The 19,952-nt window shown below is 39.5% G+C and overlaps 1 pseudogene; it reads left to right on the forward strand.

The window, feature by feature from the left end:
- Positions 1-13,410: 13,410 nt before the first annotated feature.
- Positions 13,411-16,589, forward strand: LOC141984297 (V-set domain-containing T-cell activation inhibitor 1 pseudogene; annotated as a pseudogene).
- Positions 16,590-19,952: the final 3,363 nt, after the last annotated feature.

Raw genomic sequence — 19,952 nt, forward strand, 5'->3', positions numbered from 1 at the left:
GACCTTGTTCGTGAAGACAGGCAAAAAAAGCATTGAGTACATCACTAGGTTGCCTCCCTCATTCAATAAGGGGCCCACACTTTCCTTGACTTTCTTCTTGTTGCTAACATACCTGAAGAAACCCTACTTGTTACTCTTAACATCTCTTGCTAGCTGCACCTCCAGGTGTGATTTGGCCTTCCTGATTTCACTCCTGCATGCCCGAGCAATATTTTTATACCCTGGTCGTTTGTCCAATCTTCCACTTCTTGTAAGCTTCTTTTTTGTGTTTCAGATCAGCAAGCATTTCACTGTTAAGCCAAGCTGGTCACCTGCCATATTTACTGTTGTTTCTACACATCGGGATGGTTTGTCCCTGTAACCTCAATAAGGATTCTTTAAAATACAGCCAGCTCTCCTGGACTCCTTTCCCCCTCATGTTATTCTCCCAGGGGATCCTGCCTGTCAGTTCCCTGAGGTTGTCAAAGTCTGCTTTTCTGAAGTCCAAGGTCCGTATTCTGCTGCTCTCCTTTCTTCCCTGTGTCAGGATCCTGAACTCGACCATCTCATGGTCACTACCTCCCAGGTTCCCATCCACTTTTGCTTCCTCTACTACCGTAATTCTTCTCGGTTTGTGAGCAAGAAGAGTTCTGCCCCTAGTTGGTTCCTCCAGCACTTGCACCAGGAAATTGTCCCCTACCCTTTCCAAAAACTTCCTGGATTGTCTGTGCACCGCTGTATTGCTCTCCCAGCAGATATCAGGGTGATTGAAGTCTCCCATAAGAACCAGGGCCTGTGATCTAGTAACTTCCATTAGTTACCGGAAGAAAGCCTCGTCCACCTCATTCTCCTGGTCCGGTGGTCTATAGCAGACTCCCACCACGACATCACCTTTGTTGCTCACACTTCTAAGCTTAATCCAGAGACACTCAGGTTTTTCTGCAGTTTCATACCGGAGCTCTGAGCAGTCATAGTGCTCCCTTACTTACAATGCAACTCCCCCTCCTTTTCTGCCCTGCCTGTCCTTCCTGAAAAGTTTATATCCATCCATGACAGTACTCCAGTCATGTGAGTTATCCCACCAAGTCTCTGTTATGCCAATCACATCATAATTCCTTAACTGTGCCAGGACTTCCAGTTCTCCCTGCTTGTTTCCCAGGCTTCTTGTATTTGTGTTTTGGCACTTGAGATAACTTGCTGTTTGTCCTGCTTTCTTATTATGAGGCAGGAACCCTCCTCTTTTGAGCTCTCCTGCTCGTGCTTCCTCCCAGTATCCCACGTCCCCACTTACCTCAGAGGTTTGGTCTCCTTCCCCCGGTGAACCTAATTTAAAGCCCTCCTCTCTAGGCCAGCCAGCCTGCTTGCGAAGATGCTCTTCCCTCTCTTCATTAGGTGGAGCCCGTCTCTGCCTAGCACTCCTCCTTCTTGGAACACCATCCCATGGTCAAAGAATCCAAAGCCGTCTCTCCGACTCCACCTGAATAGGATAATATTTAGCACGTACATGGATAGAACTTTGTGTGTCTGAAGCACTAGATAATATATCATGGACTTAACAGTTAATCAAAAGTATATACTTTTGTTTGCAAAATATAACAAACAGAAAACAAAAACTCCTACTCATCATTAATGTATTTATGAATTTTCATCACCTCACCTCAACATCACTAACATGAAGGATTCTGACACTTGATCTTGTTTAAAATGATCAACCTGATTCCCGTATTCTGACACCTTGTTGGAAAATTTTAAGAATAAGACACTGGCTACTGCCAAGGATATCTTTGGAACAACAAAGAAAAAACAACTTGACTGGTTCGCAGTGTCTGAACATGTGCTGCTCCCACTTACAGAAAAGAAAAAAAGAAGCTTGCCTAAATTTACTTCAACAACCAACTAAGTCGAGAACTCTCAAGTTTAAAGAGGCTAAGGCTGCAGTTCAGAAAGCCACCAAAGAATGTGCCCAGAAGTACAGGCAAGACCTGTGCAAAAAAATTCAGACCTGCTTTGAAGGAGGGGACCTTCATGATACCTATAATGGAATTAAAGAGGCACTTGGTCCACCTTGTAGAAAGACTGCAAACCTGAAAGTGAAAGATGGTACCACATTGACTGACAGGCAAAAAGAACTTGACTGATGGACTGATCATTACAAAGAATGCCATTATCTTTTATATTGAATTAGCTTGCATCCCCCCGCTCCCAGTGCCCAGCTGTTTGGCTAAGCATGGAGTGCACTTTGCCGACCAAGCTTAGCAAAGATATCCCTCAGAATATTTTCTACGTCTTCACTCAAAATCTAAAGTCTTCAGGGTGTCCATTACTGGTCTTCAGTATGCTGATGATTGTGTCATCCTCATGCACACTGAGAATGACCTTCAGTCCATACTATATTTTCTTGCACAAGCTTACCGAAGCCTAGGACTCTCACTCAATACTGAGAAGACTAAAGTGCTCTATCAACCTGCTTTAGGCCTTGCACATTACCCACCACAAATCACCACTGAGGATCAGACTTTGGAGACAGTTGAGCACTTTTGCTACCTGGTAGCCAACTTTCTCAAAATGCAAAAATTGACAGTGAGATCCAGCACAGGATGCAGTGTGCAAGTGCTTCCTTTGGGAAATTACTCAGATGCATTTTCACGGACCGTGACCTACAGCCAGACACCAAAGTCCAGGTTTATAAGAAACTGTTGTTCCTACACTCCTCTATGTATGCAAAACCTGGGTGACCTGTTGACAGCACCTCAAGAGTTTGGATAGGTATCATCAACAATGCCAAGATCCTTCACCTCAAGTGGCAAGATCGCTGCACTAATGCAAGCATCCTCATTGAAGCCAATGTCCCCAGCATTGAAGCAATGATCCTCATGCACCAACTTCACTGGGCTGGACATTGTGTGTGGATGCCAGACTCTCACCTCCCAAAACAACTCCTCTACTCTCAGCTCACCGATGGTCAGAGATCCTGTGGTGGTCAGAGAAAATGCTACAAAGACACACTGAAAGCATATCGTAAGAAAACTGATGTGGATATCACAAGCTCAGAGGAACAAGACATCAATCGATCCCAATAGCGCCATATCCTCCATCAGGCAATGGCCCGCTTCGAGGAGAAGCGCCTCTCCCTCAAAGCTGAAAAGAAACCATAAAATGTCTGTACCTACTGTGGGCGGATTTTCAGGTCCAGGATCGAACTTCTGAGTCATCTCAGGACCCGTATGTAAATCCATGGTAGAGATCATCCTCGAATTGAAGGATCACCAATTAATCAATCATTACTCCACTTGCTTTCAAATTAAAATTGTTATGCAATAACCTCATTGATACTCCAGGATACCTCACATTGATGTCTGAATTATCCACATACATCTCTTGAATCCTAGTAGGGTGGATTCTACTATTACTTCCACAGAAAGAGGATTACCTCTATTAAATATCCTATGACAGAATAAAATCTTTCATGTATTTAAACTTCTATTAATAGATGGGCATGTATTTCCAGGATATTTCCATGTCTTTTATCTATTCCACTTAATTGATAAAGATTTAATGTTTTTTTTCCTGTGGACTTTTCCTGGAATCTGTATATCTCTAATTAGGGCTTGTGTCCAAAATTGTATGCAGTATCCTAGGTGCGGCCTCATAGTGACTTGTTTAACTGTAGAAACCAGTACAATGTGTTCCTATTTCTATTAGTGGTAACATGAATCTTCTCAGCTGAGCCTATCAGCAATGGTATCACATACCGGCTGTAAGATGGAATAAGAAATGGACTGAGACCATCAATTCATGCAATAAAAAACAGTCCTGAGATGGTAAAAAATCTGTTCAGTGCTGACCTACTGCAATATGAAGCAGTATCCCAGAGTTGAAAGTCTCTTGCTTTCTATTATAAATCCCCTGATACATTCTGTTACCTAGTGTTGTTTTGACAGATAAATGTGTTTGATGAATTCCATTTTTAGTCACAAAAGCTTCACAGCAATGAACAAAAATGGAATTAGTGTGGGATTTTATAACACTGTTAAGAAAGGAAAAAAATTAAAGAGAGTCACATACTTCTAAAAATATTCAAAAGGGTTTAACGCATAAACAAAACAAAAACAAAAACATGGCCAATGAAGACGTTATTGGCACCATGTTTTCATTGCCTTATGAGTATTCTTCAGCTCAAAACAGCATAGTTTGATTGACAGTAAAAGAAGGATTAAAAGAAAATATCTGAGACCTTATGGGATAACCATATAATTTAAAAGAAATCAGAGAGGCAGGAACATTTCACAAAGGGTAAAGCATGAAACCTAAGAAACCCAAAGACGAGAAATAAAGGTGAAAAGTCTTTTAAAAGGGTATTCCAGCACCGGAAACATCAAAATACCACTTCTTTGCACCTCGTCAGGAAATGCTTGATTGAGTTTTACACAATGGGAACCTAGGAATTTGTTTCCTGCAGAATAATGCTTTGAGCAGTATGTATTAGAAAAACCCTTTCAACATTACATATCACAGCATGAACTTTGTAATTGACATCCACCTTCACTGTGAATATGTGGAGGGGAAAAAATTCCTTGCAAATCTTTTCTAATTTCACATGCTCTCATAACCTATTTTCCATTTCCTCTGATTTGGGGTTTGTTTGTAGCTTTTTGTTAAACCATCCAATCAAAAAATTTGTTACTAAATAATTGTAATGAAGATATGAGATGAAAATACTTATTTCCATTTCATGTCTCAGTGGTCCATGCTATAACTTCCATCTCCAGATAGAGGCTTTTGTGCAGGTTTTGTCTGTACTTGTTTGATATGACCCTTATAAATATAGCACTGATTGTTCTTACCTTATTAGAATAGTCAATATATCTTTCAAGATTTTGAGGATGATGTGGACCAGCCAGAGCTAGGGTCTGATCCAAAGCCCATGTAAGTTAACAAAAATAATCCTATTCACTTCAGCAGACTTTGGATCAAGCACACCCATTATCCAAACTCACCCCTTTGGCTTCATTAGTAACGAAAAAGAAATCAATAATTTATGATAAACTTCAGCCTGAGATTATGCTTATGTCTCCAAGCACTTTCTCTCAACTCCCTAAGTCTCTCTGTTCCGAAAAGGCTCTCACTCCTTTTACATCTTGAGTGCAATTAACTGACTCCACCTGCCAGCAGTCACAGAATCATAGAATCATAGGACTGGAAGGGACCTCAGAAGGTCATGTAATCCAGTCCCCTGCACTCGTGGCAGGACTAAGTGTTATGTAGCCCAGAGGTTCTCAAAGCTGGTCCGCCGCTTGTTCAGGGAAAACCCCTGGCGGGCCAGGTCGGTTTGTTTACCTGCCACGTCCGCAGTTTCGGCCGATCGCGGTTCCCACTAGCTGCGGTTTGCCGCTCCAGGCCAATGGGGGCTGCAGAAAGTGGCGCGGGCCGAGGGACATGCTGGCCGCCCTTCCAGCAGCCCCACTGCCCTGGAGCAGCGAACCGCGGCCAGTGGGAGCTGCGATCGGCCAAACCTGTGGACATGGCAGGTAAACAAACCAGCCTGGCCCGCCAGGGGCTTTTCCTGAACCAGCGGCGGACCAGCTTTGAGAACCACTGCTCTAGACCATTCCTGACAGACGTTTGTCCACAGCCTACTCTTAAAAATCGCTAATGATGGAGATTCCACAACCTCCCTAGTCAATTTATTCCAATGCTTAACCGCCCTGACAGTTAGGAAGCTTTTCCTAATGTCCAAACTAAACCTCCCTTGCTGCAGTTTAAGCCCATTGCTTCTGATCCTATCCTCAGAGGTTAAGAAGAACAATTCTTCTCCCTCCTCCTTGTAACAACCTTTTATGTACTCGAAAACTGTTATCATGTCCCCACTCAGTCTTCTCTTTTCCAGACTAAACAAAACCAATTTTTTAAATCTTCCTTCATAGGTCATGTTTTCTAGACCTTTAATCAATTTTGTTGCTCTTCTCTGGACTTTCTCCAATTTGTCCACATCCTTCCTGAAATGTGATGTCCAAAACTGGACACAATAGTCCAGTTGAGGCCTAATCAGCACAGAGTAGGGTGTAAGAATTACTTCTCGTGTCTTGCTTACAACACTCCTGCTAATACATCCCAGAATGATGTTCACTTTCTTTGCAATGGTGTTACACTGTTGACTCATATTTACCTTGTGGTCCACTATGTTCATAACAAATCCGCACTGACTGTTACTTATCACCTTATTATCTTTTAAATATTTGCAAATTGATTGCTTAATTATTTGCTCCATTATCTTTTCGGGTATAGCAGTTAAGCTGACTGGTCTTTAATACCTCGGGTTGTCCTTATTTCCCTTTTTACAGATTGGCACCATATTTGCCCTTTCCAGTCTTCTGGAATCTCTCCCATCTTCCATGACTTCCATGACTAATCGCTAATGGTTCAGATTTCAGAGTAACAGCCGTGTAAGTCTGTATTCGCAAAAAGAAAAGGAGTCCTTGTGGCACCTTAGAGACTAACCAATTTATTTGAGCATAAGCTTTCAGATGGTTCAGATGTCTCCTCAGTCAGCTCCTTGAGTATTCTAGGATGTATTTCATCAGGCCCTGGTGACCTGAAGACATCTAATTTGTCTACGTAATTTTTAACTTGGCCTTTTCCTATTTTAGCCTCTGATCCTAACTCATTTTCACTGGCATTCACTGTGTTAGATGTCCAATCACCACCAATATTCTTGGTGAAAAACGAAACAAAGAAGTCACTAACGCACTTCTGCCATTTCCACATTTTCTGTTATTATTTCCCCCCCTCATTGAGTAACAGGCCTACCCTGTCCTATGTCTTCCTCTTGCTTCTAATGTATCTGTAGAATGTTTTCTTGTTACCATTTATGTCTCTAGCTACTTTGATCTCGTTTTCTGATTTTGTCCGTACATACTTGTGTCATTTGTTTATATTAATCCTTTGTAATTTGACCTAGTTTCTACTTTTTGTAGGACTTTCTTTTAGTTTTAGATCATTGAAGATCTCCTGGTTAAGCCAGGGTGGTCTCTTGCCATACTTCCTATCTTTTCTGTGCAGTGGGATAGTTTGCTCATGTGTTATTAATAATGTCTCTTCGAATAATGTCTCATGAGCCCACTTGTACTATTTCAGCTCGTCTAGTATTACTTTTTCAAGTCATTCAGTCCTGTACAAGCTCTTAGAGTTAGCCACTTTGCTGCAGTGCTACAGAAATAATGATCACAACAGGTGATGTGTAATGAATCTGATTAATTTAGCAGCATTTCAAAATAAAATTACATTATATTTTCATTCCGTATCAACCCCAGCTGCATTTAGAGGTGTTGCTGTCCATCCTCCCCTTCTTCTCCTTTTGTTCTGTTATTAAAAAAGGAAAAGAAACAGGATTTGCTGGTAAGACTCTGTAATGTCACAAGAGAATTCCCAGTGAAGCTAAATTATACAAGCTATATTACAAGTGTTAAAATTAATGTAACTAAAACTTCCCCAAGTGAATAGTTTCCAGACCGATCATTATATTAGATGCAATTTAAAAAAAATCCCTTCCTACTTGTCATACAGTACTTATACAGATAAATTATTATTTATCAGATCCCATAAGTAACCCAGGTGAACAGGCAAAAAAACCCTTCACCTCATTTGCAATTATTATTGCAAACAAAAATGCTGGGTTGCACTCCTTATTACCTGTAGAGTCATATTATTAATTATTCATAATTATTTGGATAAGTACCAAATATCTATGATAACTTTGCAAGTTATGAGAGATTACTGAATTTTAGCATGATTAATTATACATTTGAAAATACATACTGAGGTTTGATTGTTATTTGCTATTCATTATTTTTTCCATTAAAACAATCAGCTAATTCCACAGCCTGATTCAAAGCCTACTGATGTCCATTGACTTCTATGGATTTTGGATCAGGCCCCCCAGGACTAGAAACAGTATGATGTGACTTACATGACCCACCATCAACACAAATGACAAATAGTAAGTAGTCAAAGAGAACAGATCAGAAACAGGGTTTGTCATTGTGTGATTCCATTAACCAAAATGTGAGCTAAATTCATAGGGTATTATTTATACTGAATAGTCTGACCATTCTGGCCCTTCTGTAAGTATACTTAGAATAAAAAAATAAGCCTAAAGGCAAAGCCATCTAGACATTGTAGGAAGACTTCACTAGAGAAGTGGGGTTGAAGGAGGGATCTGAAAGTGAAATTAGTAGACTGGAGGAGAGACTATCTCAAGCATAGGTGGTGTGGAAGAAGATTCAAAGCCAAAAGTGGGAGAAGGAGACAATGGAGCATTTGTATGAGTATAAGACACCAGAATGGGTGTGGGATGAAATGAGAGCAGAATGCAGCAATTCCAACAATCTAACTGAAGCTCCTTGAAACTAACACACTGCCCTAAACTCACTGTGAGACATTCTGCAAGTCATTTAACCTCTCTGTGCCTCAGTGCTCTCCCTGTAAAATATAGATAAAGACTTCCTTTGTCTTGTTTACTTAGACTATTGGGTAAGGTGTGTCTCTTACTATGTATATTTACTGCAACTAGAGAAATGGGGCCCTGATCTCCACTGGGACCTTTAGGTGTTACTGTTAAGTAAATAATCATCACCAGAAAGTTGCTACTGAAGGCACATCTACACTGCACACCACTGGCAGAGGCCTATACGGTGTGAGTAGCTACGTCGCAGTGAAAAACCATCTGTGTCCACGTTGAGGTGTGTAGCTACACATGTCAGTGAAAGGCTTTTGCAGGGGCGGGGCGGGGGAAGTGAAGGGGAGCCAGCTGGGAAGAGTGGCGGGGAAAGGCGCAAGGAGTTCCCTGTGGTGAGGAAAGGCTCCAGCATCAAGGAGGCAGAAAGATACTACACTGCTAAAAATATCAGTGTAGACAGGGAGACACTGCTTGGGTATGTAGAGACTTGTGATGAGTACATACGTTACAGTTCTGGTATGTCTGTATTCTTCTCGGCTTTGCAGTGCCTCACCATCTACACTGCTATTTATACCCATGCTAGGAGGCATACAGTGTATGTACTCTACGTGTTGCCATAATGAGCGTGCACTGTAGACATATCCTCACAGTATTTTGTCTTTGTGTGGACACGTGGATTATTCTGGACTATTTCAACCAGAATGTAATGTATTTCATTGTCAGTTTTCATTAAAATCAATCTTACATCCACATCTCTTACATTCACTAGCTTCCATGTTGGTGAATGAAACAACCACACAATGGTTTTGAATAAGGCACAGATGCCTGTTGACACTTCTCAGTTTCTGTGTGTATGTATGTTCCATCTCAATACAACTTTGAGGCTGGGTGCTGAGATTCAGCTGAGTGAATACAGAGACTCTATCCCAAGTCATAAATCCTGTATGTGGGTTTGAGATACCAAGGAGTTATCTACCTCACCATTTCAAATAACCCATCAACAAATAAAATAATTGGGGATAATTGTATCTGAAGGCTTCACAAAACTATATACACTAAATCTAACACCTATATGGTGCACTGTTAAAAAAAAATCTCAGATAAGAAAATTCACTTGCTCATGTCCCTTTTGTTACAAGTTTCTCTTCTTAAACTGAATGCCCTTCGGAAACTTTTATATACCCTGAGATTTATCCCTATCTCCTCTAATCAAATCTTGCAAACAATTCATAAAACATTACCTGAATTTATATGCTCCACAAGGTTCATACCCAAAAGATGAATAGAGCAGCTTAATTACATTATAACTGAGCTTCACAATCATTTTCATGCAGATTAGGAGGAAACACTCAGTGGACCCAGCAACTGAAGTACATTGTGCAGAACATATTTCATTATCTACTTAACATTTTAAATGGACTTTTCCTTTTTGTGATTGGTCATCTAGGAAAACTTAAGTTATTCCCTCAAAATAGGACTAGTCATCTATGTTTACCTCTTGCTGGTTCAGAAGTGCTTTCTCCTGGTCTAGAAAAGAGAGTCAACTTTGATGTTATTGAGCTGTGCAATTTTTTTTTTTAACCACTAGAGATGCTGGCTTCACTACCAAACAGAAACCAATCAGCTTCTGCACAAAATGGAACACTATACTAAACTTCATGGTACAACAGTGTAATGGCTTAAAATGTTGGAATAGACTTTGTCCAATCATGTTCTTCCATATTGTGCAACTTGCACTTGCCCTCTCTTATGATTTTCTTCTGTATATTTGCCATCTTATTGCTGTAAAAATAAATAACACTAATAAAACCCTATAGTCTCTTGTATTAAAAGTTTATTATTTAAAAGGATGTTGATGTACATGTGGAATTTCATACTGTCTAGTGCTTTTTCGATTAAGCATATAAGTGACACTAAAAAAATCAGACAGTTCAAAAAGTAAAAACATGAAACTTCCTGTCAACACCCCCGCCCATTTCCTCTCTGGGTTACTTGGCTGCAGGCAACACTCACCTGTGTGCCTGGGAGCCTGATATTTTTGACATTAAAGGAGATCCTGAGTATCCCAGTGATGATTTTGGTAAGTGGGAATCCTTTATGCAGCCCTCTGCTGCAGTCCCTTTTCTCCTAAAGGAATTTAAGATTGCCTGTGCCTCCACCTGGCTGGCCCCTGTATTTGGGAACCTCCAGGAATAAACCTATTCTAATAATAATAATAATAAATAATCTGTGGCATGGATCTAACTCAAAAATACCAATTATAAATAATATACACCCCATACTCTTAAATTAGAGCTAACACACCTTTACATTCCAATTTAAAGAAACAGGGTATAACAGACTAAGATTAAATGTCACCACTAATTTAAATCCACAGGGGGCAGTTGGATAAAATCAATTAACAAATATAGTATACAGTAATAAATGAAACTTACCTAACTGGAATTTACACTGCCAACATTTACCCCACCCCGGATTTCAGAGTCCTAGACGCTTGCGTGGGCGCGCTGGAAGATCTGCGGCTGGAGGCAGCACTCTGTTGGTTCTGTGTATCAGTCCAGCCAAGGCAACGAGCTGCACAACCCCCCTGATGTTTGGAGCTGGCCCCACGAAATGTCAGCAGCTCTGGGTCCTGGTTCGATGGGGAAATCACTCTGCCTCTCCTCAGACTCAGTCTCTCTGCTGTGCCCCTTCCCTTGCAAGTACTTTCCCAAACAAGAGTGGGGGTTACTCACAGTTCCTTCACTGCAGGCCCACCTCAGTCAGCTCTAGGCACAGCAACTGTCTCTCTTCCCTGGCTCCAGTGAAGCCACTAACCGCCTCTGAAACACTCTGCTCGATCAAAGCTCTCAGCAGCAGCTTCTGGCGTCCTAGCAGCAGCTCCTGTTATGGACAAAAAGAAAAGGAGGACTTGTGGCACCTTAGAGACTAACAAATTTATTTGAGCATAAGCTTTCGTGAGCTACAGCTCACTTCATCAGATGCATGTCCGATGAAGTGAGCTGTAGCTCACGAAAGTTTATGCTCAAATAAATTTGTTAGTCTCTAAGGTGCCACAAGTCCTCCTTTTCTTTTTGCGAATACAGACTAACATGGCTGTTACTCTGAAACCTATTATGGACAGAGCTCCATAGCAGCAATCTCACTCCTCTCCCAAAATGGAGTCAACCACCTCTTCTCCCTGCACGCCCTGGAAGAGGAAGTCTCTCACTATTTCTTCAAGGCATCATGGGAGTTGTGGTCTCTAAGGCTAGATTGAAGCACAAAGGATCTTCCCAAAGGGAACACTAACAATAAATCTCAGAGGCCCCTCTAGTAAAGGGGGCCTACACTTTCTTTTGTTGCTAAATGACAGAATATATTTAGAAACTTCTACACTGTAACTCATTACTTGCCACCTTCAGATATATGGACATCTTTGCGAACACAGCAAGCTAAAACTTTTTTTTCACTTTCTTAGAGATCCTGTTTCTAAGAATCACAAGGTTTTGTTTGGGATCTCTTTGTGTGTGCCCTCTTGGTTAGAGAGAGGGACGGGAACAGGAAAAATCATCTCCTAAAAAGATCCTGAAATGATACATCTAAAATTACAGAAATTGTAAGTAATAGCAAGGAAATGCATTAGAATATCTTTTGTTTTAGCTTGTGAATTTTCCCTATGCTAAGAGGTAATTTTATTCCTGTTTTGTAACTGGGAAGCAAAGTCAGAAGGGAATCCTGGATTTTAAAACTTTTTATTTACCCTCTAAAGTTATCTACCATCCTGATTTTGCAGGTTTGAATCTTTCACTTTTTTTTTAAATAAAATTTTTCTTTTAAGAACCTAATTAATTTTCAGTGCCCTAAAAACCAGGGATTTTTGTCTGTGCTCACTTTGTTATCCTATTGTACCTGAAGACTTCACAAAACTATATACACTAAATCTAACACCTATATGGTGCACCATTAAAAAAAATCTCAGATAGGTAGGTTCACTTGCTCATGTCCCTTTTAACCTATTGTTTGGTATATTATTCTCAAGCCTCCCCAGGAAAGGGGGGTGAAGAGGTTTGGGGGGATATTTTGGGGGGGATAGGGCTCCAAGTGGCCCCCCCCGAATGTTTGTTTAAATCAGTTGGTGGTGGCAGCAATACCATCCAAGGACAAGGAAAGGAATTTGTGCCTTGGAGAAATTTTTAACCTAAGATGGTGGAATATAAGTTTAGGGGGTCTTTCATGCAGGTCCCCACATCTGTACCCCAGAGTTCAGAGTGGGGAGGGAACCCTGACAGTTGCTCATTTCCATTACCTCAGTTAAGGTCTTGCCAAATTGTTTTCTATCTGTAGTTATGGACTATTTGTAGAGTATGTAAAAATAAAAACTTAGGAACCTAAAAGAAGATTAAGGGGTCTGACTTTAGCCTCTATTTTTTAAAAAAATCTTGACCTTAGGGGGTTCATAACCCATGCATAGCTATAGCAAGAAAATCGTTTTTTACCTATTCAAACACCTATATATAAAAATGCATCAAAACAATCAAAGGGCAGGTGCAATGAAGCATAAAGTACACTTACTACTGATAATGAAAAAGCACTAAACACAGAGTCATGATTTAATATAGGAAGATGATCAATATTTGAAGAAAGGGCCAGACTTTGTAACACAAAAGTAACCATGCTCAAGTCAAGGGAGTTATAGGGCTATAAAACAGATATCAATGAGACTGAAATATGGTCCCCACATTTGTATAGTACAATGAAACTCTTTAAAGTTTACATTCTGGCATCTTTTTCTACCCCTAAGTGACAGTATTTTCACATTTCTTTAACTCGGCAAAAGAACGTGAGAGGAATATTCTTTATCTCCTTGCTGTTTAGTCTTTCACTAGAAACTCTTGCCCTGATGATAAAGCTCATCCTTAGGCTCACTGCATTCTGGTAAGGAGTTTGACTTACAAGTATATCATATACCCTGACAAGATACGTTACTTATAATCATGCCGAATCCTGACAGATCCATTACACGTATCTTGCACCTAATCATAATATTTGGACATTTAGCAGGATGTAAAATTAACAGGAGCAAATTCAATAAGCCAGACTGCCACAAATTACTCAAAATCCCATTTGAGATATTAAATTTTTTAATAGAATTTTAAAAAGTTAGTGGTTGTGGAGAATGCAATGTATGTAAGATATCTGGGTTTTAGTAAAGCATTTGACACTGTATCTCACAAAATCTAAATTGAAAATTAATTCAAATTGGCTTGGACAGTGATGTTGACACATAGTTTCACTATCAATTAATGATTATGAATCCTTAATGTGCCAAATTGTGAGATGGTATCTAGTGGGGATGCTAAAGGAATACATTAGAGCTTGTTTTATTTAACATCTTCAATAATGATTGGAAAAGGGAGGAAAGAGCATGTTAATGACATGTCATTCATAAGGCAAGGTCCTCAGCTAGTATAAATCTTCACTGAGCCACTTATATAAGAGGGGCTATGTCTGTCCATTAACAACCAGAAAAGATCATTCTGATAATCTAGTCCAACCTCCTGTGTAACACAGGCCATAGAATTTCACCCACAGATTCCTGCATTAAGCTCATAACTTCTGACTGAGCTAGAGAATCTCTTTGGAAAGACACATACGTGATGCTATTCTGGGAGGAAAATAGTAAGGACAGAGAAATCAAACTGAAACTAGAGGAATTACAAATATGGGCAGAAAATAACAAGATTAAATTTAGAAAAAATGAAAGTTAATATATCAGGAGAAAAACAATCTGAAACAGACATTGACCAATATTTTCAAAACTAGTTGTTTAACATTAGTCTCCTAATTCCATTTAGGAGTTGCCTGATTTTCAGAAGTTCTGAGCACTTCGGTTCCCATTGACTTCATCTAGTTATGTCTCTTTCTGCCTCACCCTTTCTCCTCCCCTTCCCCCAGGAATTAATATCAATGTTCTATTCAAGCAAATGTCCCTTAGTGTCACCAGATAGCAACATTAGCTCCTCTTCTTCATAGCTAGAATAGAAATTGCCATAATTAACTTAACTAAAAGGACAATGTTTCTATCTAGAAGACTTCCTTTTATGATCCCACCCCATATATGTTACTTTTTGGAAAGTGAAGCTATATTATATCTCTTTATATCTCTATTATATCTATATTTGTTTGACTACCAGTTTGGAATGCAGAAATGTGTCACTATTCTAAGAGTTAAAAATCAGATATCTTTTATTTTAAGAACAGATCATTCTGTATAGGTGAGAGGAATAAAGATTGATTATTTTGCTAGACTTATGTATTCATGCTGGTTGGAATGTTGGACTTGCTCTAATGTTTGTGTCTGGCCAGTAAAGGGGTTACATATCACTCATAGCTAACAGAGATTCTTCTTTATTTCAAGCAGAAGAAGCTATTTGCCATGCCACATATGAACAATAATGACCAGGATGCCCATTGTTTAAAGATTTGTAATTAAGACAAAGTGCATAAAGATGTACTGCAATCAGAACTAATAGCAGGATAGACAACATTCCAGAGGACCGTCTCATTCTCTACAATATATAGAGATAGAGTCAGAAATATATATCACCTGGGAAACTATCAAACATATTGTATTATTTAAATTGTACCTACCTGAAACACTGGAAAACCTGGTACAAGAGAGAACAGATTGCATTTTATTTTTCAACTCTGTTTTTAAATATTATTAATTAATGCACTGAAGGACACCATGAAAAGTCACAGTGTACTCAGGGAAATGCATATCCTTGACGTCTTCAATGTCCAACAAAGCTATCTTCTTTAGGGCTTTAGACCGCAAGACAATGAACATATTTCCAGTGATGCTCAAAAACTTAAAGACAGACTTACTTTGAAAATAGAACAGGAATACTTGTGGCACCTTAGAGACTAACAAATTTATTTGAGCATAAGCTTTCGTGGGCTACAGCCTACTTCATCAGATGCATAGAATGGAACATATAGTAAGAAGATATATATATATACAGAGAACATGAAAAGGTGGAAGTTGCCACACCAATTCTAAGAGCCTAATTAATTAAGATGAGCTGTTATCAGCAGGAGGGAAAAAAAATTTTGTAGTGATAATCAAGATGGCACATTTCAGACAGTTGACAAGAAGGTGTGAGGATACTTAACATGGGGAAATAGATTCAATTTACTTATATAAACAAGAAGAATAATTTTCCACCTTCAGAAAGATTTTCTTACTCTTAAACTGGAAACTCCTATTCTGCTATTGACAGAAAACAGTGGGTTTATATGAAGGCATGCTGCTAAAGGCCAGGCACAACTTTGATACCAGTTGAACCCAGAATGAAGAAATTCTGGGAGGAATATTTCCCAGAGGACCCTGGAAATTGTTGGCTGAGCAGCAGTACGTGCTGAGAAAGGGAGCAGGGAAATAAAAGAGCTTTCTGCCATGCAGTGAGAGTGCAGTTATGGATGGAGCAATACCTGCAGTGGTTCTCCCACAGATTAGAGCTTGGAAAGGGGCCAGGATGTGATAGGGGGCTCAGGGGAGAACCTGGGCATCTCCACAAAAGAAAGGAGACAAAAATTTAATGGTGACAAGGACCACTTAAGGACCCAGATGAAATATTCAAGGGCAAGACAGTGGTATTTGCAGAGCAGGTGATTGGTGGAAATTCTCCTTAATGCTGAGAGGTGTACAGCTCTCCGATGCTGCCACCTACAGGTGCTCTATCACCACTTCCAAAGGGAATTGAGAAGCAGGGCTGGAATATATGACTGGAGCCTTCAGCTCTCTGGAGGTGCAAATGGATTATAATATCAGTACAAATGTCCTGTGGGGTGAGGCTCCTTAGTGGTTCCCTTAACCTGTTGTGATTTGAACCTACAAAAAATACAAGACAACTTACCTGAGGTCTCCAACATGAGCTTCAAGCTGTACTCTAAGAACAATGAGGGCAGTGTCTGCTTTGCACAATATTAGAGCTAATGATACCTATACCTGTGCAATCAAAAATAACATTGCTAAAGCTATGGGGACACCAAAGTGACAGTTTCCAGCACTGAGAAGATGGTCCACTTGCAGCTATTGAACATGAACGTGGCATCAAACTCCTTATTGCCTCTGACCCTTTACTGGATGTTTCTACTTTCAGGTACCTGATGTCTTGTTATGCTTAATCTCCATAAAGAAAAGTGCAGAGGAGTTGGCCCTGGAGGACAAATACCACAGCTGTGGGAAAATTTCAACCCTACTTTCCCTATTGAACTGAGAAGTGTCACTATAGCCATGTACAGGCCTTGGGGTATATACTGGGATTAATATGAAGCTGCTGCTGCTGCTTAGTGTGTGCTTTGCTGCTGTTAATGGGTTGATTTGTTCATAGACATGGATAAGATAAAAAAAATCAGAGATGATGGAATGTTGATTTTTTTTCTTGCATCTGAGAGGAGACAAATTCCACGTGGATACCTGAATGGATTAATTGGAAAGAAAGAAGATCTAACCAGAGGTGCAGTATACATTTGCTTACGTGGATAACAGTGATCAAAACTTTGGTATCTGTCTATGAAGGCTGTTGCTATGATTACAACTGAAAAAATGATTTGCCACACTGGATCAGATCATTTGTCCCTTGAGTTCAGAACATTAGAATAATATATAAATTGCATATTGTCTTTCTTAAAATAACCTGTAAGATTTGATTATCCATGCCTCTCTTTAGAATTTTGTGTCAGTAAAACAGTGGTTAAAGGGGATAAAAGCCTTGTTGGAACCATAGTTCATTTGGGATTTTAGTTTAACTCTCTTATTTTACCTCAGAAGGAATGGAGTCTGAGCAGTCCTAATTTAGCCAGCTGGCTAACTTACACTACCATAGCAATTGAGAGGGAAATTCATGCACAGCTGGTCTAAAAACTGAGGCAATAGTTGTAACTGATAGCCCCTTTACAGGGTTAAATGTGCTAATAAAGTTTGACTGCAATATTTAGTAAAGTGCTAAGAGCGTACCAAAGCCCTTCCACAGTGACTCCAGAAAGACTTTGTGGTAGGCTGTAGAGAATTTAGATGCTACCTAAATATAATCAATGACAAAACTCCCATTGACTGCAGTGGGGACAGGATTTTACTCTGGGATTGGTGTAGCCTGAGCAAATCTTCTTGCACACATATATACCTAAAGGCACAATCTAGTCCTCACTGTAAATAACATATGTTAATTGTTATTACGTCCCAAGAGGATATCTAGAGTGCCTACAAAATATTATTATTATTAATAATAATAAATAATGAATATTTGACTATTCTCCTTATGTAATAGCCTCAAATTTCCTATGTTTCATTTGCATTTGTGCAAGATTCTTTCTGTGGTATTTACTTGAATCAACATTAGCTCATAATAATATTTTCATTATTTTGAAAAAAGGAACATAACTAAAATCATCCCAATCAATATGAAATTTCATGCCGTTTCCTTACAATTTATGTGGCTTCTGAATTTCAAAAGACTTTCTAGATTATATAAAAATAGAAATCAATCTATTTGTTTCTTTAGGTAATATAATTGTTCATAATATGTTTACTGTGGTCGATTTAGAGAAAACAGTGAACATAATTACACTGTAGTAGTTCACCTATAAATGATTGAGTGCAGCATACCAGAACATATGAAGCTCCAACCCCAGATGACATTCTATAGAGAAAATAGATGCTGAATTATTTTAATTATTTTAATAACAGGGAACTGTCAATTATAACTAAAATAATTTTACCAAGAATGATTTGCATATACTTTGGGAGCAGAGATCAGACTTCTTCTGAGCTTCTGAGCTTCCTACACGTTATTCTTGTATGTGGGGAAAAAATAACTAAATTCAGCTCCATGAATTTTGTTCAGATTGGTATGAAAAGCAAAGTGTTACATAATTAATTGTTAGACTTGTGATTTATACTAATATCTTTCAAGTTTTTACTATGTGTAGCTAAAATAGCAGTGAGGTGGTGAAAATGCTATGTCATGTTCCCTGCTGTGCTAGTTACATCACCAGTAAGACCTCTATGAATATGTTATTTCTGGAAATGACCTTTCAGTAAAATGATGATTTGCTGCTGATTATTTTTACAAATAATTGATAATTTAAGTCAAGGCTATTTGCATTACTTCTGCACCTTTCTGAAAATTGATTCAAAATAGTTACTGAGAGTAAGGACTTTTTGTTTTTTTAAGCATTATGCTATTTAAGTATTACCATGATAAATATACAAGTGAAAGTGCACTGGATCTTTGTGCTGTGCTGTTTGTGTGTGTTCCTGAAGGTTACCCACTCTACCCTTATATTCACAACCTCTAATATGGGGAGAAAGACATGGAGAAATTTTACCAAAGAGTAAGGAAATGATCTTTATCTTTAAGAGAACAATCTTTCCTTTGCTTTCCACCCTCTTGGTTGAAGAAGTTAAATTTATAAGAACTATACTTTATTTAAACTCCATGGGGCAGATATCCAACTGGTGAGGGAACTCACAACTTCAATGGAATTGTACTTTTCCATGTTAGTTGTAAATTTGGTCCTGTAGCATTTAGAAAGTATTATTTTTGAGGGCATCTGGGGTCTAGCTGATCCCCTATCACAAGTTAGAGAGCTCTCTGGCCTTCTTTAACTTGCATTGGCTGGTAACTCTGTGGGGTTGTTAAGCAACCAGAAGTAGCCACAGTTTCTTGAGTTCCCTTCTGCCAATCCCAGCCAGGGAGTGCACTGAAGCAGGTAATCGAAAATCCCTCTGGCAGGGGAATTACAATCTTCCCTTTTAGAACAGCCTTCTGCTCCTCTTATGCCACAAAACCAGATCCTCAGCTAGCCTAACTTGGTGTTTCCCCCACTGACTTCAGTGATTGCACGAGCTGAACATCTGGCCCTAGCAGTGGTACAAAAGTTGCAGAGCAGGGGTCAGGATCTGACTCAGTCTTTTTATTGGAAATGTTCAGCACATAGGAGCTGAAATATCGATACTGGTGCCCTACAGGGGAAATGTGGCAACTGAGGTTTTGTAGACTTTCTGCAGAACCCCTCAGTGCTGGCCAACAATTTTTTGGGGCTGCCACTTTTTTCCATGACCCCCCCCCCCAAGATAATGTCAGTCATGATACTACAGTTATAAATTCTGTTGTCCTAAAAATTACCAACACACTTAACCAAATATCACTGAAGCACTGTTATCTTTGTTTACTCTTTGTTCTAATGATTTTAATGTGTTGGCACCTTTATCTGGAGAATTTTTAAGTCTGCCATTTTTTTAAAAAGTGCAAATTTCCATTATATATTTGCTATACTATGTACCAGTTTCATAGAATCATAGAAGACGATTAGGGTCGGAAGAGACCTCAGGAGGTCATCTAGTCCAACCCCCCGCTCAAAACAGGGACCAACCCCAACTAAATCATCCCAGCCAGGGCTTTGTCAAGCCGGGCCTTAAAAACCTCTAAGGATGGAGATTCCACCACCTCCCTAGGTAACCCATTCCAGT

This window comes from Natator depressus, chromosome 3, assembly GCF_965152275.1.
Source record: "Natator depressus isolate rNatDep1 chromosome 3, rNatDep2.hap1, whole genome shotgun sequence".
NCBI classification, from domain to species: Eukaryota; Metazoa; Chordata; order Testudines; family Cheloniidae; genus Natator; species Natator depressus.